Below are 20,509 nucleotides of genomic sequence, written 5' to 3'. Positions count from 1 at the left end.
ACCAAGATGTTACATGACAAAACGAAATTTACACAGTATCTTTCCACAAATCCAGCCCTACAAAGGAAAATACATTGAAAACTCCAATACAAGAAGGGAAATTAGACCTTAGAAAAAGCAAGAAAGTAACCTTTTGACAATCCCAGAAGAAGATAGCTCTACAAACATAAAAATAACATCAAAAATAACAGGAAGCAACAATCACTATTCCTTAATATCTCTTAACATCAATGGACACAATTCCCTAATAAAAAGACATAGACTATAAGACTGGATACATAAACAGGACTCTAATACAAAGCAATGGTGATAAAAACTGCATCACTTTGGTCCAGTAATAGGCAAGTAGATCAGTGGAATACAATCGAAGCCCCAGAAATGGTCCCACATACCTATGGCCACTCGATTATTTGATCTTTGACAAAGTAGCTAAAACCATCCAGTAGAAAAAATAGGCTTTTTCAGTAAATGGTACTGATTCAGCGTGCTTTTATCGCTATTGCTCTGTAGTACTGCTTGAGGTCGAGGATACTGATTTCCCCAGAAGTTTTTTTTTTTTTTCATTTTTTTATTCGATATATTCTTTATTTGCATTTCAAGTGATTTTCCCTTTCTGCATCCCCCCTCCACAAAAGTCCCATAAGCTCTCTTCCCTCCCCCTGTTCCCCAATCCAACCCTTCCCACTCCCTCTTCTGATATTCCCCTACACTGCTGCAATGAGCTTTTCCAGAACCAGGGCCCATTCCTTTCTTCTTCTTGGGCACCATTAGATATGTGCATTGTGTCTTGGGTATTCCAAGCTTCTAAGCTAATATCCATGTATCAGTGAGTGCATACCATGAGTGTTCTTTTGAGACTGGGTAACCTCACTTAGGATGATGTTCTCCAGTTCCATCCATTTGTCTAAGAATTTCATGAATTCATTGTTTCTAATGGCTGAATAGTACTCCATTGTGTATATATACCACATTTTCTGTATCCATTCCTCCACTGAGAGACATCTGGGTTGTTACCAGCTTCTGACTATTATAAATAGGACTGCTATGAACATAGTGGGGCATGTATCCTTATTACATGCTGGGGATTCCTCTTTTTTTTTAATTGATGAGAATAGTTTTAGCTAAGTAAGGTTTTTGTTATACCAAATGAATTTGAGAATTACTCTTTCTAACTCTATGAAGAATTAAGTTTGAATTTTGATGGGGATTGCATTGAATCTGTAGATTGCTTTGGCAAGATGGCCATTTTTACTATATTAGCATGCAGAAGAATGCATATCAATTACAAGTGCATCAAGGACCTCCACATAAAACCAGATACACTGAATATAATATAAAAGAATGTGGGGAAGAGCCTCAAACACATGGGCAAAGAGGAAAATTTCCTGAACAGAAGACCAATAGCTTATGCTCTAAGATCAAAAATTGACAAATGAGACCTCATAAAATTACCAAGTTTATGTAAGGCAAAGGACACTGTCAATAGTAAAAAATGGCAACCAACTAACTGGGAAAAGATCTTTACCAACCCTACATATGAGAGTCAACTAATATCCAATATATACAAAGAACTCAAGAAGTTAGACTCCAGAGAACGAAATAACTCTATTAAAAATGGGGTATAGAGCTATACATAGAATTTTCAACTGAGGAATATCGAATGACTGAGAAGCACCTAAAAAAATGTTCAACATCCTTAGTCATCAGGGAAATGCAAATCAAAATAACCCTGAGATCTCATACCATTCAGAATGGCTAAGATCAAAATCTCAGAAGACAGCAGGTGCTGGTGAAGATGTGGAGAAAGAGGAATATTCCTCCACTGCTGGTGGGATTGCAAGCTGGTACAACCACTCTGGAAATCAGTTTGGTGGTTCCTCAGAAAATTGGACATAATACTACCAGATGACAGTGCTATACCACTCCTGGGCATATATCCAAAGATTCTCCAGCATGTAATAAGGACACATGCTCCACTGTGTTCATAGCAGCCTTATTTATAATAGCCAGAAGCTGGAAAGAACCCACATGCCCCTCAATGGAAGAATGAATACAGAAAATGTGGTATATTTGCACTTGGAATACTACTCAGCTATTAAAAATAATGAACTCATGAAATTCTTTTTTATTTTAATATTTTTATTTTCTATATTCTTTGTCTACATTCCAAATGATTTCTCCTTTCCCAGATCCCCCCTCCCCATATGTCCCATAAACCTTCTTCTCTCCATCCATTCTCCAATCACCTCTCTCCTTTTTCTCTGTACTTATATTCCTGTCTAATGCTAGATCAATCCTTTCCAGGATCAGGACCCTCTCCATACTTCTTCATGGGAGTCATTTTTTATGTGATTTGTGCCTTGGGTAGTCAGAGCTTCTGGGCTAATTAATATACACTTATCAGAGATTGCATTCCATGTGTATTCTTTTGTGATTGGGTTACCTCACTTAGGATGATATTTTCCAGATCAAACCATTTGCCTAAACATTTTGTGAATTCATTGTTTCTTTTTTTTTATTATTCGATATAATTTATTTACATTTCAAATGATTTCCTCTTTTCTAGCCCCCCCACTCCCCGAAAGTCCCGCAAACCCCCTTCTCTTCCCCTGTCCTCCCACCCACCACTTCCCACTTCCCCTTTCTGGTTTTGCCAAATACTGTTTCACTGAGTCTTTCCAGAACCAGGGGCCACTCCTCCTTTCTTCTTGTACCTCATTTGATGTGTGGATTATGTTTTGGGTATTCCAGTTTTCTAGGTTAATATCCACTTATTAGTGAGTGCATACCATGATTCACCTTTTGAGTCTGGGTTACCTCACTTAGTATGATATTCTCTAGCTCCATCCATTTGCCTAAGAATTTCATGAATTCATTGTTTCTAATGGCTGAATAGTACTCCATTGTGTAGATATACCACATTTTTTGCATCCACTCTTCTGTTGAGGGATACCTGGGTTCTTTCCAGCATCTGGCAATTACAAATAGGGCTGCTATGAACATAGTAGAACATGTATCCTTATTACATGGTGGGGAGTCTTCTGGGTATATGCCCAGGAGTGGTATAGCAGGATCTTCTGGAAGTAAGGTGCCCAGTTTTCAGAGGAACCGCCAGACTGATTTCCAGAGTGGTTGTACCAATTTGCAACCCCACCAGCAGTGGAGGAGTGTTCCTCTTTCTCCACACCCTCTCCAACACCTGCTGTCTCCTGAATTTTTAATCTTAGCCATTCTGACTGGTGTAAGATGAAATCTTAGGGTTGTTTTGATTTGCATTTCCCTAATGACTAATGAAGTTGAGCATTTTTTAAGATGTTTCTCCGCCATCCGAAGTTCTTCAGGTGAGAATTCTTTGTTTAACTCTGTACCCCATTTTTTAATAGGGTTGTTTGGTTTTCTGGAGTCTAACTTCTTGAGTTCTTTATATATATTGGATATTAGCCCTCTATCTGATGTAGGATTGGTGAAGATCTTTTCCCAATTTGTTGGTTGCCGATTTGTCCTCTTGATGGTGTCCTTTGCCTTACAGAAACTTTGTAATTTTATGAGGTCCCATTTGTCAATTCTTGCTCTTAGAGCATACGCTATTGGTGTTCTGTTCAGAAACTTTCTCCCTGTACCGATGTCCTCAAGGGTCTTCCCCAGTTTCTTTTCTATTAGCTTCAGAGTATCTGGCTTTATGTGGAGGACCTTGATCCATTTGGATTTGAGCTTAGTACAAGGAGACAAGGATAGATAAATTCGCATTCTTCTGCATGCTGACCTCCAGTTGAACCAGCACCATTTGTTGAAAAGGCTATCTTTATTCCATTGGATGTTTTCAGCCTCTTTGTCGAGGATCAAGTGGCCATAGGTGTGTGGGTTCATTTCTGGATCTTCAATCCTGTTCCATTGATCCTCCTGCCTGTCACTGTACCAATACCATGCAGTTTTTAACACTATTGCTCTGTAGTATTGCTTGAGGTCAGGGATACTGATTCCCCCAGATTTCCTTTTGTTGCTGAGAATAGTTTTAGCTATCCTGGGTTTTTTGTTGTTCCAGATGAATTTGATAATTGCTCTTTCTAACTCTGTGAAGAATTGAGTTGGGATTTTGATGGGTATTGCATTGAATCTGTATAGTGCTTTAGGCAAAATGGCCATTTTAACTATATTGATTCTATCAATCCATGAGCATGGGAGGTTTTCCCATTTTTTGAGGTCTTCTTCCATTTCCTTCTTCAGAGTCTTGAAGTTCTTGTCATACAGATCTTTCACATGTTTGGTAAGAGTCACCCCAAGATACTTTATACTGTTTGTGGCGATTGTGAAGGGGGTCATTTCCCTAATTTCTTTCTCAGCCTGCTTATCCTTTGAGTATAGGAAGGCCACTGATTTGCTTGAGTTGATTTTATAACCTGCCACTTTGCTGAAGTTGTTTATCAGCTGTAGGAGCTCTCTAGTGGAGTTCTTTGGGTCACTTAGGTAGACGATCATGTCGTCTGCAAATAATGTTAGTTTGACTTCTTCCTTTCCAATTTGTATCCCTTTGACCTCCTTATGTTGTCGAATTGCCCGAGCTAGTACCTCAAGTACAATATTGAAAAGATAAGGAGAAAGGGGGCAGCCTTGTCTGGTCCCTGATTTCAGTGGGATTGCTTCAAGTTTCTCTCCATTTAGTTTGATGCTGGCTACCGGTTTGCTGTATATTGCTTTTACTATGTGTAGGTATGGGCCTTGAATTCCTGTTCTCTCCAAGACTTTAAGCATGAAGGGATGCTGAATTTTGTCAAATGCTTTTTCAGCATCCAATGAAATGACCATGTGGTTTTGTTCTTTGAGTTTGTTTATGTAGTGGATTGTATTGATGGATTTCCGTATATTGAACCAACCCTGCATTCCCGGGATAAAGCCTACTTGATCATGGTGGATGATCATTTTGATGTGTTCTTGGATTCGGTTGGCAAGAATTTTATTGAGTATTTTTGCATCGATGTTCATAAGGGAAATTGGTCTGAAGTTCTCTTTCTTTGTTGGATCTTTGTGTGGCTTTGGTATCAGCGTAATTGTGGCTTCGTAGAAGGAATTGGGTAGTGTTCCTTCTGTTTCTATTTTGTGGAATAGTTTGCAGAGTATTGGTGTTAACTCTTCTTTGAAGGTCTGGTAGAATTCTGCACTGAAGCCATCTGGTCCTGTGCTTTTTTTGGTTGGAAGGCTTTCTATGACTCCTTCTATTTCTTTAGGCATTATCGGACTGTTTAGATGGTCTAGTTGGTCCTGATTTAATTTTGGTATTTGGTATCTGTCAAGGAAATTGTTCATTTCCTCCAGATTCTCCAGTTGTGTTGAGTATAGGCTCTTGTAGTAGGATCTGATGATTTTTTGGATTTCCTCAGTTTCCGTTGTTATATCTCCCTTTTCATTTCTAAGTTTGTTAATTTGGATACTTTCTCTGTGCCCTTTGGTCAGTCTGGCTAAGGGTTTATCTATCTTGTTGATTTTCTCAAAGAACCAGCTCCTGGTATTGTTGATTTTTTGTATGGTTCTCTTTGTTTCTACTTGATTGATTTCAGCCCTGAGTTTGATGATTTCCTGCCTTCTACTCCTCCTGGGCGAAATAGCTTCTTTTTGTTCTAGGGCTTTCAGGTGTGTCATTAAGCTGGTAATGTATGCTCTCTCCATTTTCTTTTTGGAGGCACTCAGGGCTATGAGTTTTCCTCTTAGCACTGCTTTCATTGTGTCCCATAGATTTGGGTATGTTGTGTTTTCATTTTCATTGTGTTCTAAAAAGTCTTTAATTTCTTTCTTTATTTCTTCCTTGACCAAGGTATCATTGAGTAGAGTATTGTTCAGTTTCCACGTGTATGTGGGCTTTCTGTTGTTTCTGTTGCTATTGAAGACCACTTTTACTCCCTAGTGATCAGATAGGAGGCATGGGATTAGTTCGATCGTCTTATATTTGTTGAGGTCTGTCTTGTGACCAATTATATGGTCGATTTTGGAGAAGGTACCATGAGGTGCTGAGAAAAATGTATATTCTTTTGTTTTAGGATAGAATGTTCTATATATATCTGTTAAATCTAATTGGTCCAAAGCTTCAATTATTTTCAATGTGTCCCTGTTTAGTTTCTGTTTTCCTGATCGGTCCATTGAGGAAAGTGCAGTGTTGAAGTCACCCATAATTATTGTGTTAGGTGCAATGTGTGCTTTTAGTTTTAATAAAGTTTCTTTTACGAAAGAGGGTGCCCTTGCATTTGGGGCATAGATGTTCAGGATTGACAGTTCTTCTTTTTGTATTTTTCCTTTGACCAGCAAGAAGTGTCCCTCAGGGTCTCTTTTGATGACTTTGGGTTGAAAGTCAATTTTATCTGATATTAAAATGGCTACTCCAGCTTGTTTCCTGAGACCATTTGCTTGTAAAATTGTCTTCCAGCCTTTTACTCTAAGGTAGTGTTTGTCTTTGACCCTGAGGTGTGTTTCCTGTAAGCAGCAAAATGTAGGGTCCTGTTTACGTATCCATTCAGTTAGTCTGTGTCTTTTTATTGGGGCATTAAGTCCATTGATGTTAAGAGATATTAAGGAATATTGATTGTTACTTCCTATCATTTTTGACGTTATTTTTTAAATTTGAATGCTTAACTTCTTTTGGGTTTAATGAAAGGTTACTATCTTGCTTTTTCCAGGGTGAAGTTTCCCTCCTTGTATTGGTGTTGTCCTCCTATTATCCTTTTTAGGGCCGGGTTTGTGGATAGATATTGGGTAAACTTGGTTTTGTCATGAAATATCTTAGTTTCTCCATCTATGGTGATTGAGAGTTTTGCTGGATATAGTAGTTTTGGTTGGCATTTGTGTTCTCTTAGAGTCTGCATGAGATCTGCCCAGGACCTTCTAGCCTTCATAGTCTCAGGTGAAAAGTCTGCTGTGATTCTGATAGGTCTTCCTTTATATGTTACTTGGCCTTTTTCTCTTACTGCCTTTAGTATTCTTTCTTTGTTTAGAACATTTGGTGTTTTGATTATTATGTGACGGGAAGTATTTCTGTTCTGGTCCAGTCTGTTTGGAGTTCTGTAGGCTTCTTGTATATTCATGGGCATCTCTCTCTTTAGGTTAGGGAAGTTTTCTTCCATAATTTTATTGAAGATGTTTGCTGGCCCTTTAAGTTGTAAATCTTCACTCTCATCTATGCCTATAATCCTTAGGTTTGGTCTTCTCATTGTGTCCTGGATTTCCTGGATATTTTGGGTTACAAGCTTTTTGCATTTTGCATTTTCTGTTTCTATGGAATCTTCAGCATCTGAGATTCTTTCTTCTATCTCTTGTATTCTGTTGTTGATATTTGCATCTCTGTCCCCTGATTTCTTCCCAAGGCTTTTTATCTCCAAAGTTGTCTCCCTTTGAGTTTTCTTAGTTGTTTCTACTTCTGATTTTAGATCCTGGATGGTTTTGCTTAGCTCCTTCATTTGCATGTTTGTGTTTTCCTGTAATTCTTTAAGAGATTTTTGTGTTTCCTCTTTCATGACCTCAGCCTGTTGACCAAAGTTCTTCTGTATTTCTTTAAGAGATTTTTGTGTTTCCTCTTTCATGACCTCAGCCTGTTGACCAAAGTTCTCCTGTATTTCTTTAAGTGTTTTTTGCATTTCCTCCTTGTTGGCTTTTGTATTCTCCTGGATTTCTTTCAATGATTTTTGTGTTTCCCTTGCAAGGGCTTCTAACTTTTGATCCATTTTCTCCTGAATTTCTTTATGTATGTCCTTCATGTGTTCCTGTACCAGCATCATGACCAGTGATTTTAAATCCAAATCTTGTTTTACTGGTGTGATGGGGTATCCAGGACATGTTGGTAGAGGAGAATTGGGTTCAGATGTTGCCATATTGCCTTGATTTCTGTTAGTGACGTTCCTGTGTTTGCCTTTTGCCATCTAGTTCTCACTGGTGTTAGTTTATCTTGTCAGTGCTGGACTCACCAGTGCAAGCTGCCCCTTCCCAGTTGGCCTCTGGTGCACAGCTTACCTCCTGCACTGCTTGTAGACAGTGTGCTGCTGCCCAGGCTGTTCAGATCCCAAAGCAGGCACCAGAAGGCTCCTGCTGGGGCCCGCTGGATTCACTGGAGCACACTGACTTCTCCCAGCTGGCCGCCCGGAAGCCCAGCTAGCCACTTGCAGGACTTGGAGATGTAATGCTGCCGCCCAAACTGATCTGGATCCGGAGGCGGAGAGAGTAGAGCTAAGGGCTTCTGCCTGAGGCCTTGCCCCAGATTGTGTCTGTGGACCAGATGGAGCCTGTGTGCACCCCCAGGGAGTGCCGACGGTATATGCTACTGTGACCTCCCCTGTGTTCTGCTCACTCCGCTGGGCAGCCGATCCGCCAACCGGGCTGTCGCACACAAGGTTAGCCTGGCCGCCCAGTTCCTGAGTCCAGGCAAAAGCCTGGGAGGCCAAGGTCCGAGCAAAGTTCCCCTAGGGCTATGACTGTTAATTGGGTCCGCCAGGTGACTAGAATGGCGGGCGTGCGCGCCCACGCTCCCTGAAAGCGCCGGGAGAGTCTGCTTTGCTAACAATCACCTGGGCGGGTTGACTCACAGATGGCCCACCAAGCCGCCCAGTTCTTGGGGTCAGTCCTGTGCCTTTTGGGGCCTGGACCCCCGCTTTGTTAGCCTTAGGCTATGCCTGTTACAGGTCTGCCCGCCTGAGCTCTCTGTCGTCCTGCAGGCAAAATGGCGACGGCGAAGGCGCGCTCGCAGGCCTGGGCAAAAAACCTCCTGGCTTGGCACCCCGATGGCCCCCCCTGACCCGCCCAGGGCCTGGGTGCAGGCCAACGCCCGTCGGGCTCAGACCACCGCAGTGTTGGCCTCGGATTATGTTTGTGTACCTCAGTCTGTCCGATCCCTGGAGTACGGAACCAAGATGGATGCACCTCTCCTGACTGGTGGGAGGCCGAGTTCTGAAGTGGCCTCCGTGCAGGAAAGGCGCCGCACAACTGCAGCTGCTTGCTGCCCGGCTGGTCAGCGAAGGTCAGTGGTCATGGGTGCAGGGCCTAACTGGTCCCTGTGACGCCTTGGTTCCACTGCTGATGGCCCTTCAGCTGGAGCAGCCACTGCTGCCGCTGCCGCTGCCGCCGCCGCCGCCGCCGCTCGAGGCTAAAATCGAATTCATTGTTTCTAATTGCTGAGTAGCATTCCATTGTGTACATATACCACATTTTCTGTATCCATTCCTCCTTTGAGGGACATCTGGGTTCTTTCCAGCTTCTGGCTATTATAGATAAGGCTGCTATGAACATAATGGAGCATGTTGTCTTTATTGCATGCCGGGGAATTAAGCAAATGGATGGAACTAAAAAATATCATCCTGAGTGAGGTATCCCAATCACAAAAGAACACACATGACTTGTACCCACTGATAAATGGCTATTAGCTCAGAAGCTTGGAATACTCAAGATACAATTCACAGACCAAATGAAGCTCAAGAAAAAGGAAGAAGAAAGTATGGATATTCTGGTCCTTCTTAGAAGGGGTGACAATACACCCACAGAAGATACAGAGACAAAGTGTAGAACAGAGACTGAGGGAAAGATGATCCTGAGATTGTCCTTCATAGGGATCCATCCAATATACAGTTACAAAATCCAGACACTATTGGTGCCAACAAGTGCTTGTTGATAGGAGCCTTATATAGCTTTCACCTTGGAGGTTCTGCTAGTGCATGACAAATACAGAAGGAGACATTCTCAGCCAACCCTTGAACTGAGCACAGAGTCCCCAATGGAGGAGCTAGAGAAAGGACCCAAGGAGCTGAATGGTTTTATAGCACCATAGCAGGAACAGCAATTTGAACCACCTAGCATCCCCAGAGCTCCCAGGGACTAAACCACCAACCAAAGAGTACACATGGAGGGACCCATGGCTCCAGATGCATATGTAGTAGGGGATGGCCTTGTTGGACATTAAAGGGAGGAGAAGTCCTTTGTCCTGAGAAGGCTAGATGCCCCAGTATAGGGGAATGCTCATACAGGGAAGCGGTAGTGGGTGGATTGGTGATCAGGGGGAGGGGCGAAGGTTTAGGGGATTGTGAAGGGGGATCCAGGAAAGGGGACAACATTTGAAAAGTAAATAAAGAACATATCTAATAAAGAAATAAAGATTAGAAAAATATACCCATAATTAATATTTTTCCAGGAATCCCCCCATTGTAAAACAAACTTAAAATTTAAAAAAAAAAAATCTGGCAACCCCTTTCCCTTTTCTGGCATTTCTGCGTGTTATTGGGTGGGTTGCTGAGCAGGGGTAGGTGGGACTGGATAGGACGTTTTTGGAGGGGAAACCAGGAAATGAGATAACATTTGAAATGTAAGTAAAGAAAATATCTAATTAAAAAAAAGAAGTCTTGCAACCAAAATGTAAAACAATTTAAAAAATAAAATAAATAAAGCCTGATGGATTTAGTGCAGAATTCTATCAGACGTTCAAGGAAGATCTAACATCAATACTCTTCAGAATATTCCACAAAAAGCAAATGGAACACCACACAATTCATTCTATGAAGCCACAGTTATGCTGCATATTCTCCCTTGGAGATGGAATAGTTTCTTTGTAATCAGGGATTTGTCACAATTTCCTTTCATAGAGGAGTTCATAAGAGAATTTTTTCTATTTCTATCATGCTTAATGCTCCAAATAGGTTTTAAAAATTGGTTGAGTACATATTACTTTTAGCTTCAGAAGATTATATATATATATATATATATATATATATATATATATATATATATATATATATTTAAGAGTCATTTAATTATTATTTATTAATTTGATGACTTGAAAAATGTCAATACTGAGTTGTGCTTTTTAAAATAAATTTTATTAGTTTGAAAAAGAGAAAAGGAAAATACATGATTTAGAAACCTTAGTTTTAAAATTATTAATAGAGAAAATATAATATATTCACCTGTTTATTTAGAAGAGAGAGTGTGTGTGCGAGAGAGAGAGAGAGAGAGAGAGAGAGAGAGAGAGAGAGAGAGAGAGAATGTGACTGAGGATGGAACAGGTACTGAGGTAATGATCAACCAATAATCAGCCCAACTTGAATCCCATCCCATGGGCAAGCACCAATCCTTGACACTGCTAATGATACTCTGTTATGTGTATACAGGAACTAGCTTAAGTTTCCTCTGAGACACTCCACCCAGCAGCTGATTGAAACAGGTGCAGACACCCACAGGCAAACATTGGATGGAGCTCTGGGACTCTTATGGAAGAGCTGGAAGAATTGAGGGCCCAGAAGGGGATAAGAACTCCATAGGGTTCAGAGTCAACAGAGTCAACTAACCTGGACCATGGAGATTCTCAGGGACTGACGCACCAATCAAATCGCATACACAGAGTAGACTTGGGTTGCCGGCACATAAGTAGCAGGTGTGCAGCTCTGTCTTCATGTGGGTCCCCACAAAACAACTGCCTGGACCTATCCCAAAAGCTCTGTGGAATAGACTTTCCACAGAGGTGCCTTGTCTGACCTCAGTGAGAAAGGATGCGCTGAAACCTGTAGAAACCTAATGTGCCAGGGTAGGGGGACACCTAGAATTGGTCCCTATGCTCTCAGAGGAAAAGGAATGGGGGTTTGGGGCAAGGTAAGTCCAGTATAGTTTACAGCAATCAGGATATAGCCTGAAAAGAAAATAACAAATAAAAATAAGAGACAGAGAGAGGTAGAGACAGGGACAGAGAGATAGAGACAGAAACACAGATACAGAGACAGGGAGAGAGTGAAACAAAGAAATCCTTCTTACTGGCTTGCTTCCTGCTTCTGCTCTAAGCTAGTTTCCATATATACTACCTATAGCTGATAACACCCATAGTGGACTAGGCCTTCTTTCAGACAATTAGCAATTAAAACATCTCACAAAATTGAACTCACAGACCCATCTGATGGGGGCAATTCCTCTGCTGTGGTTCTTTTTCTATTCCTATCTATGTAAACTCCCGAAGTAAAAGTAGCCATAACAATACCTTTCTTTCTTTCTTTTTTTTTTTTTAACTTGGTAGGATTCTTCCCCCCCCCCCTTTTTTATTCGATATATTTTTTATTTACATTTCAACATTATTCTTCTCAGGCAGTAATGAGAACCTAGAGCTCACTTCTTTCAGCAATTTTTGTGGCCAACCAGCCAAAATGATTCTCCAAAATGGGAAACACCGAAATTGTTTCCAGAATGATTGTATCTGAGTTTTGATCTTCTGATGGTGTTGCAAGCAATTTCAACAATGGAAGAACCTCTTGGTCCCTAAAACATTTTTAATATACACAATTGTTTGTTGTATTTTGTTTTTGAACTTTCTAGCTGACCTTAAAATGGAAAAATTATGATAGTCTAATATTCTTTACTAAATGGCCAATGTATAGAACATCTTCATGAAGAAATCACCTAGCTAAAAGGTAGATTGCTGTGATCAGTGATATATATTTTATTTGAGTTCAACTGATTTTTCTAACCAGAATTATACATTTAACGTCAGATAAAATGGGAAAAAACAGCAAGTTCAAGGATCACAAAAGTACAATTGTTTAGGAGGACAAGTCAGTTATCTTTCTGATTTCCTTTTATCTACCTGACACACAATTATAACATGTCGCACATTGGAACCATTTTCATGATCACATGGATAACCTGGCAACACCAGAGCAGAGAGAAAACAGGATGGTAAATAATTACCGTGGCATTTAATTGTGTACGTTATACATGCCATTCAATTTCTCATCCATTTAGGCCTTCACATGTGGCATTGACACTTTATAGCATAAAAAGCCATATTTCATTTTTAGGACAGGTGAAGGCACAGGAGTGATAGATTTATGGCCGCGCCAAGATCATTATATAACAAACTTCCAAGGAGAGCTTACTCAGCCCATCACGTAGCTCAAACTTTACATCAGTGGAGGTGACTTTGGTCTTATGCCCTATACACAGCAATTCACAACTCGTACATATTGGTGTAAATTCTTATAGAACATTTCAGCACTTAAAATTTTTGCAGAATTTTAAAAGTCTTTCACCATTACTCCAGTGACAGGAAAAAAAAAAAGGAATCATTTGTTCTCCATGCTTCCTTTAAGGGTCAAGGTGCTACTTTCTGCATAATGGAGGACAGAAAGGACCAAGTAGCCCAACCTGGGATACACAATTCTGTGCAAACTGATTGAAACACGTTTTCATCCAAAATTCATTAGGAATAAATAGTTTGATGGAAAAAGCACTTTTGTCAAATATTAATCATTTGCAAGAGCATGAATACATGTTTTTTAAAATAAATTATTCACAAGACATAAATTATTACATGAAGTAAATATGTGATGTTTTCTAAACGTGGACTTTTGAAAAATATTTCCAAGGCTACAATATACATATATATTGATTAGTTCGTATAAAGGTCTGTGATGACCATGATCTTGTAAATCATTCAAACTCACAGTAGAAATAAATTTTATTATATTTTTGCATTCTTTTAATAATGGAAACCCTCCATTTAATGATATATATACATTGTTAGGAGGGTGTATACATTCTGTACAATTATGTATGCAAACTTGTATAAACAGAAAATGTAATCAGTAGATCGGTAATATTTTCCCCAACTTAAAAAGAATCCAGCATAATATTGTCAGAATGTTGATTTTTTTTCTTTTCAAATGTTGATATGTCAAAAGACATTTTGGTTTTTAAATTTTTTTATTACAGTGACTGAAGTGTGTATTTAATTTTCATGCTCATGTATATTATATATGTTGCATTGGGTGTCTGCAAATAAAGCACACAACATAAAAATTACTTTAAATATGATTACCACCAGAGCATGGTACTTATCGGTTGACTATACTTTCTTTTCTTTTTATTAGATATATTCTTTATTTACATTTCAAATGTTGTCTCCCCCCTCCTGAAAATCCCTTAACCCACACCCCTCCCCCTGCTCATCCACTCCCGCTTCCCTGTCCTGGCATTTCCCTATACTGGGGCATCTAGCCTTCTCAGGACCAAGGGCCTCTACTCCCTTTGATGTTCAACAAGGCCATCCTCTACTGCATATGCAGGTGGAGCCCTCAGTCCCTCCATATGTACTCTTTGGTTGTTGGTTTAGTCCCTGGGAGCTCTGGGAGTACTGGGTGGCTCATACTGTTGTACCTCCTATGGGGCTGCAAACCCCTTCAGCTCCTTGAGTCCTTTCTCTAGCTCCTCCATTGTGGACCCTGTGCTCAGTTCAATAGTTGGCTGAGAGTGTCTACCTCCCTATTTGTCAGGCATTGGCAGAGACTCTCAGGTGACTGCTATATCAGGCTCCTCTGAGCAAGCAATTGTTGGCATCCACCATAGTGTCTGGGTTTTGTAACTGTATATGGGATACATCCCTAGGTGAGGAAGTATCTGGATGGTCTTTCCCTCAGTCTCTGTTCCACACTTTGTAGCTCCTCCTTTGGGTGTTTTGTTCCCCCTTCTTTGTTTTTTATTCAATATATTTTTTATTTGTCATTTCAAATGATTTCCCCTTTTCTGGCCCTCCACTCCCCGAAAGTCACATAAGCCCCCTTCCCTTCCCCTGTTCTCCCACCCACCCCTTCCCACTTCCCTGTTCTGGTTTTGCCCTACACTGCTACACTGAGTCTTTCCAGAACAAGGGCCCACTCCTCCTTTCTTCTTGTACCTCATTTGATGTGTGGATTATGTTTTGGGTATTCCAGTTTTCTTTGTTAATAACCACTTATTAGTGAGTGTATACCATGATTCACCTTTTGAGTCTGGGTTACCTCACTTAGTATGATGTTCTCCAGCTCCATTCATTTGCCTAAGAATTTCATGAATTCATTGTTTCTAATGGCTGAATTGATTCCATTGTGTAGATATACCACATTTTTTGCATCCACTCTTCTGTTGAGGGATACCTGGGTTCTTTCCAGCTTCTGGCTATTATAAATAGGGCTGCTATGAGCATAGTGGAGCATGTATCCTTATCACATGCTGGGAAATCCTCTGGGAATATGCCCAAGAGTGGTATAGCAGGATCTTCCGGAAGTGATGTGCCCAGTTTTCTGAGGAACCGCCAGACTGATTTCCAGAGTGGTTGTACCAATTTGCAACCCCACCAGCAGTGAAGGAGTGTTCATCTTTCTCCACATCCTCACCAACACCTGCTGTCTCCTGAATTTTTAATCTTAGCCATTCTGACTGGTGTAAGGTGAAATCTCAGGGTTGTTTTGATTTGCATTTCCCTAATGACTAATGAAGTTGAGCATTTTTAAGATGCTTCTCCGCCATCCGAAGTTCTTCAGGTGAGAATTCTTTGTTTAACTCTGTACCCCATTTTTTAATAGGGTTGTTTGGTTTCCTGGAGTCTAATTTCTTGAGTTCTTTATATATATTGGATATTAGCCCTCTATCTGATGTAGGGTTGGTGAAGATCTTTTCCCAATTTGTTGGTTGCCAATTTGTCCTTTTGATGGTGTCCTTTGCCTTACAGAAACTTTGTAATTTTATGAGGTCCCATTTGTCAATTCTTGCTCTTAGAGCATACGCTATTGGTGATCTGTTCAGAAACTTTCCCCCTGTACCAATGTTCTCAAGGGTCTTCCCCAATTTCTTTTCTATTAGCTTCAGAGTGTCTGTCTTTATGTGTAGGTCCTTGATCCATTTGGAGCTATGAAACTGATACATTAAAATAAAAATATACATATAAATAAACTTCATTTGATATTTTGGTCTCTATATATATTGTATAATATGAATACCTGGCAAAATATTTATCTTCTTAAAACATGGCCATCCATAACATTTTCATCCAGCTTTCCAATGTATGTGACATGTATTACCTACAGAAAATTTTCTGTTCAGTAAGTAATGAAACAATTTCCTGTCACATAGCTCAGTTTATGTTGCACATTAGTTTTATATATATATATATATGTTCTGCCCAGCCTCTTACCACAATGATGATATTTAACATTTCTATGATTTTTGAATTCTATGTTTTAGGTATAAATTACAAGCTGCTTATTTCTGTGTTTAGTCTGTTTCACACATCATAATGAATTTCAACAGATGCATACTGACACAACTACTAGCTTTTACCCCCCCCCCCCCTTTTTTTTCTCATATATTATACTCTAAGTTCATTAGTTCCTCTCTGGCCTTCCCCAATCTGTATTCCACACCTCCCTTATCCCTCAACTTACTTCCCCTCAGAAAAGTGCAGGCTTCTCAGGGGTGTTAAGCAAATACTCCATAACAAGCTACAATAAGATCAGACACACATTCTTATATCAAGGGTGGTTGAGGCAACCCAGAAAGAAGAAAACTGGGTCCAAAGGCAGGCCGAAGAGTCAGACAGTCATGTTCCCACTCCTAGCAATCTCAAAAGAACATCAAGCTATACCATAGCATATATCCAGAAGTTCCCTGAAATCTGTGAGGCCACTTGAGTCCATGTTGGTTGATACTGTGGGCCATGATCTTGTGGTATCCTTGTCAACTCTGACAGGCTTTTATTTATTTTTCATTTAAATTTACTACTAATAAAACTTTAAATTTTTACTAATTCACTTTACAACCTGCTCATTGCCTACCTCCAAGTCATCACCTCTGAAAGTCCTTGCTACATTCCACCTTCCCCTGCTCCTGTTAGCAGGTAGATCCACTTTGGTAACTTCCCATCCTGGCACATCAAATCTTTGTGAGGCTAGGCACATCCTCTACCATGGAGGTCAGAGAAGGTGTCTGTATCTGTCTGAGTCAATTCCTGGGTGGAGCCTTTCACAGGACAGCACAGGCCTATCTGCAAACATAATGGGGTATCATTAATAGTGTAAGGGATTGGTGCTTACCCATGGGATGGGTCTCAAGTTCGGTCAGTTATTGGTTGGCCATTCCCTCAGTCCACGCTCCATTCCTGTAAGCTGTATTTGTTATAGACAGGATAAGTTTTGCATTGGAAGCTTTGTGGGTGGGCTGGTGTCTCTATTGTTCCACTGGGGTTCCTGCCTGGCTAGAGGACGTGGCCTCTTCATGTTCTATACCCCCAATGTTGTGAGCCACAGCCAAGGTCACCCACATTGATCCTCTGGTGCCTCCATTTTCTGTCTCTACCTCATCCTGAAGATGCTCTCCAACTCCTCACTCCTGTAAGTTGCAGATTTCCATTCATTCTCATAGCTGTCTGGCCATCTCTATTGTCTTTCCCCACACCTGATCCTTTGAAAAATGACAAAAAAGTGACTGGGTTCTGAAGGATTTTATATCTGGTAGGAGTTATGGAAGGGGAATAAATACAAAAAAATAATTTGTGTTAAATACATGAAAATTGATTAAAAATGAGAAAAAGAATGTATGAAATTAGGGTTAAACATTAAAGTGCATACAGGCTGAAGTGAAAGAGGAGATTGGTAGCTGAATATTACCATATTTTATTTAAACACTAAAAAATTGTAAACATGTAATTGTTAAAGAATATAAATGTATTTAAAATAAAATAAATTAAAACTTTATATTGATAATATTTTTAGATAAAAGATGAACATACAAACAGTACAGTGACTACTTTCACATATTAAATTTAAATTTTAAATACATATATTTTATCATGTCTATTATAAAAATGAAATCTTTATATAAGTTGAACTCAAATGTGATTAGGAAAATTTGGCTCCAAATTTTGTTAGTAACTATTTCAGTATTTGTCATTTTATTCTCTGTGATATCATTTATACATGGAAGAGATTTACTTTTGTCATTTCAAAGAGATAATGTGCTATATAACAGCAGGTTTTATGCAAATTTTGAAATAGTCTCTCTTTGATTGTTTTCCATTTATTATTATTTAATCATTTTATTTAGTATTCAATTATTTTACTTTTATTTATTAATAGTGCCTACTCCCAGTCATCCACTCCCTCTTTCATTTTTTTTCTTTTTTATAATTTACATTTCAAATGATTTCCCCTTTTCTAGCCCCCCACTCCCCGAAAGTCCCATAAGCCCCCTTCCCTCCCCCTGTACCCCCACCCATCCTTTTCTACTTCCCCGTTCTGGTTTTGCCGAATACTGCTTCACTGAGTCTTTCCAAAACAAAGGGCCACTCCTCCTTTCTTCTTGTACCTCATTTGATGTGTGGATTATGTTTTGGGTATTCCAGTTTTCTAGGTTAATATCCACTTATTAGTGAGTGCATACCATGATTCATCTTTTGAGTCTGGGTTACCTCACTTAGTATGATGTTCTCTAGCTCCATCCATTTGCCTAAGAATTTCATGAATTCATTGTTTCTAATGGCTGAATAGTACTCTATTGTGTAGATATACCACATTTTTTGCATCCATTCTTCTGTTGAAGGATACCTGGGTTCTTTCCAGCTTCTGGCAATTATAAATAGGGCTGCTATGAACATAGTAGAGCATGTATCCTTGTTACATGGTGGGGAATCTTCTGGGTATATGCCCAGGAGTGGTATAGCAGTATCTTCTGGAAGTGAGGTGCCCAATTTTCAGAGGAACCGCCAGACTGATTTCCAGAGTGGTTGTACCAATTTGCAACCCCACCAGCAGTGGAGGAGTATTCCTCTTTCTCCACATCCTCGCCAACACCTGCTGTCTCCTGAATTTTTAATCTTAGCCATTCTGACTGGTATAAGGTGAAATCTCAGGGTTGTTTTGATTTGCATTTCCCTAATGACTAATGAAGTTGAACATGTTTTAAGATGCTTCTCAGCCATCCGAAGTTCTTCAGGTGAGAATTCTTTGTTTAACTCTGTACCCCATTTTTTAATAGGGTTGTTTGATTTTCTGGAGTCTAACTTCTTGAGTTCTTTATATATATTGGGTATTAGCCTTCTATCTGATGTAGTGTTGGTGAAGATCTTTTCCCAATTTGTTGGTTGCCAATTTCGTCCTTTTGATGGTGTCCTTTGTCTTTCAGAAACTTTGTAATTTTATGAGGTCCCATTTGTCAATTCTTGATCTTAGAGCATACGCTATTGGTGTTCTGTTCAGAAACTTTCTCCCTGTACTGATGTCCTCAAGGGTTTTCCCCAGTTTCTTTTCTATTAGCTTCAGAGTGTCTGGCTTTATGTGGAGGTCTTTGATCCATTTGCATTTGAGCTTAGTACAAGGAGACAAGGGTGGATCAATTTGCATTCTTCTGCATGCTGACCTCCAGTTGAACCAGCACCATTTGTTGAAAAGGCTATCTTTTTTCCATTGGATGTTTTCAGCCCCTTTGTCGAGGATCAACTGGCCATAGGTGTGTGGGTTCATTTCTGGATCTTCAATCCTGTTCCATTGATCTGCCTGCCTGTCACTGTACCAATACCACGCAGTTTTTAACACTATTGCTCTGTAGAATTGCTTGAGGACAGGGATACTGATTCCCCCAGAACTTCTTTTGTTGCTGAGAATAGTTTTAGCTATCCTGGATTTTTTGTTATTCCAGATGAATTTGAGAATTGCTCTTTCAAACTCTATGAAGAATTGAGTTGGGTTTTTGATGGGTATTGCATTGAATGTGTATATTTCTTTTGGCAAAATGGCCATTTTAACTATATTGATTCTACCGATCCATGAGCATGGGAGGTTTTCCCATTTTTTAAGGTCTTCTTCCATTTTTTTCTTCAGAGTCTTGAAGTTCTTGTCATACAGATCTTTCACATGCTTGGTAAGAGTCACCCCAAGATACTTTATACTGTTTGTGGCGATTGTGAAGGGGGTCATTTCCCTAATTTCTTTCTCAGCCTGCTTATCCTTTGAGTATAGGAAGGCCACTGATTTGTTTGAGTTGATTTTATAACCTGCCACTTTGCTGAAGTTGTTTATCAGCTGTAGGAGTTCTCTAGTGGAGTTTTTTGGGTCACTTAGGTAGACTATCATGTCATCTGCAAATAATGACAGTTTGACTTCTTCCTTTCCAATCTGTATCCCCTTGACCTCTTTATGTTGTTGAATTACCCGAGCTAGTACCTCAAGTACAATATTGAAAAAATAAGGAGAAAGGGGACAGCCCTGTCTAGTCCCTGATTTTAATGGGATTGCTTCAAGTTTCTCTCCATTTAGTTTGATGCTGGCTACCGGTTTGCTGTATATTGCTTTTACTATATTTAGGTATGGGCCTTGAATTCCTGTTCTTTCCAAGACTTTAAGTATGAAAGGATGCTTAATTTTGTCAAATGCTTTTTCAGCATCCAATGAAATGACCATGTGGTTTTTTTCTTTGAGTTTGTTTATGTAGTGGATTGCATTGATGGATTTCCGTATATTGAATCAACCCTGCATTCCCAGGATAAAGCCTACTTGATCATGGTGGATGATCGTTTTGATGTGTTCTTGGATTCGGTTGGCAAGAATTTTATTGAGTATTTTTGAATCAATGTTCATAAGGGAAATTGAAGTTCTCTTTCATTGTTGGATCTTTGTGTGGTTTTTGTATCAGCGTAATTGTGGCTTCATAGAAGGAATTGGGTAGTGTTCCTTCTGTTTCTATTTTGTAGAATAGTTTGAAGTGT

Source organism: Apodemus sylvaticus, chromosome 16 (genome assembly GCF_947179515.1).
Source record: "Apodemus sylvaticus chromosome 16, mApoSyl1.1, whole genome shotgun sequence".
NCBI classification, from domain to species: domain Eukaryota; kingdom Metazoa; phylum Chordata; class Mammalia; order Rodentia; family Muridae; genus Apodemus; species Apodemus sylvaticus.
This window is presented reverse-complemented; position numbering follows the sequence as displayed.